The sequence below is a fragment of the Desarmillaria tabescens genome (genome assembly GCF_030435595.1).
Source record: "Desarmillaria tabescens strain CCBAS 213 chromosome Unknown EV420scaffold_99, whole genome shotgun sequence".
Taxonomy (NCBI): Eukaryota; Fungi; Basidiomycota; class Agaricomycetes; order Agaricales; family Physalacriaceae; genus Desarmillaria; species Desarmillaria tabescens.
In genome coordinates this window covers 115919-118145 of record NW_026848398.1, presented here as the reverse complement: position 1 = coordinate 118145, position 2227 = coordinate 115919, and the positions used below count along the sequence as shown (strand labels likewise).

General features: G+C 46.1%; 1 non-coding gene across 1 annotated transcript; it reads right to left on the bottom strand.

Moving 5' to 3' along the window:
- Positions 1 to 1626: 1626 nt before the first annotated feature.
- Positions 1627 to 1721, bottom strand: EV420DRAFT_t286. Its single transcript has one exon. It is a non-coding gene; the product is annotated as a tRNA-Asn (tRNA).
- Between the last annotated feature and the right edge of the window lie 506 nt (positions 1722 to 2227).

Genomic DNA, 2227 nt, shown 5'->3' with positions numbered 1-2227 from the left:
TTGGCGCTCACCGGAAGATGACTCAGTAGATCTTCGCCAAATTTATTCAAGAGTTACAAGCAGATCGGTGACGGGCAATCATCTACGATTATAAATGCTGTAAACACTGTCCAGTAGCGCATCGACCCTGACCAGGTCCTTCTCCGTGATATCCATATACGTCATGTCCCCCAACTTGAACACCACGAACGTCCCTGGCTGTGAATCCGAGTACCACACGTGGTATTCATTCCCGAGCTTGTGGAAGTTTGTCAGTTGGTATCGTGTACTATCGGGTCGGGGATATGGGTAGCAGGTGTGGTGATAACCACAGCGAAATGGTAGTTTGCGATACGAGCCTAGTGGTGGCGAGGAGAAGAGATCATCAGCATAAGAGTAAGGTAAAGACAGAAGACTTACTGTTTGGGAGGAATTCGTAGGCATATACGTCGACCGTCTTGTTCAGTGAAGTAGTCGACATCACTATGTGGGGGCTTCTAACTAGTAATGCTGCGACTGTCGCTCGAGTGAGGTATTTATAAGGATCCATGCTGCGAAGTGGCATTATTTTCGGTGGCAAGACAACGTGCTTCGACTCTGACTGTATCAATCATGACAAAAGAGAAGAAAGACTTTGCCGGCCCAAAATTTGTCTCGCACCCATTCATAATGGCTATCCATTCACCATTGTAGACCAGATGGCAATTGAGAGAGAAGAGAAGAGATGAACACGGGGTACAGCCACTTGAAAATCAACTTGCCTGATCGGGGTTTCTCTGTTTCCCCGGCGTGCCCGATGATTTGCCGAATCTGATTTTCTGGCCAACTATAGTCAACCATCAATTAGTTCCATTAAAGCCATCAATCTATTCGAATGGACATCAGATTATACACCCACACGAACGAATGGTATGTATTGACCAAGTTGGAAGCGATGGGCCGGTATGCTCGGTTTCGTTCGCCATAAGCCCAGAGTCGAGGCTTTAATTCTGACTCGATGAGCCACCTGCCGACAGCTCTGCCTATCTTGGCCATTAATACCATCCGGGGCATCCTGAGGATGTTCTGCGTTGCGTTATCGACCTGACAGTTGGCCACTTGTGGATTACGTTTCGTCGCTTACATACATACAATTCTTCTTGCGATGCTCGTCTTTGTGAATATAGGATCTTAGTCCATGCGAAGTTTCAACCCGAAACATATGTTATTTAATGTATGACTCGTAATTTTTTAAATTCCTCAACCACTATGCGCTTTAGACACTTTGATACGAACGTAATTGGTAAAGGTAAACTTACTCGAAGATGGAGAAAGCCGACTCTTGACAGAGTGCTATAGGGTAGGGGTCTGGGCACGAGCGTTAAGTTCGGAAAGTTCGTATTTTGGACAAATCGTTACATCGTACTTCGAGCTTCAGAAACTTCAAGTCTTAGGGTAGGTGTGCACACGGAACTGACGCTTTGATACACCGGGTTTTGGACCATTAAGTTACCGGTTAGTTGCCCCTCTGCTCGTTAAATAGGTCGTATCAAAACACCGGCTCGAGAAGAGGTAGGACCTAGGTAGCAAACCGTAACTTACACTCCGTGTGCAACCCTTGACCGGCCCGATGCGGACAAAAGGAAAGAAAACACACTTAATAAAGTGCTGCCCCAGAGAGGCTCGAACTCTCGACCTTCCGATTACATTTGCAAAGTTCATATATAACAGTCGGACGCTGTAACCAACTCAGCCATGGGGCAGACACAAACAGGGGGTAAATTAAATGCTTCATTCCAGGATGGGAATGCCTTGTAAACTAATTGAATCTTTTGTGGGCTTCTTGTCGATATAAATTGGCACTATGTGCGTCTAACTAAAGCTACAGTGTAGAGTATCAGAAGCCTACGTGTCCATAAAAGAAAACTCCCATCGCTCAGTCTATATTCTACTGTCTGCCAAGCTCAAGCGCACTATCATTCTTCTCTGCGTCTTCAGCATTCCTGTTTCTTCCCATGCCGCGACCAATCAAGAATCCAGGGTGCGCAACGTTTAATGTGTAGATAGCCAAGACCACCATGGCCCCATCGAGAACATCTGAGAATCACGAGAATCAGTCAAGAAGCGACGTCGTGATTAAAATGGCGCAGCATACTGAAGTAAACCTCCGTAAGGATGATCCTTCCGTTCCATCCATCGGCGAGTTCAATAGTACGATATATCGCACTGCGAAGTCATGTCTATCAGTTTTGATGCGAGCGGTATAGAT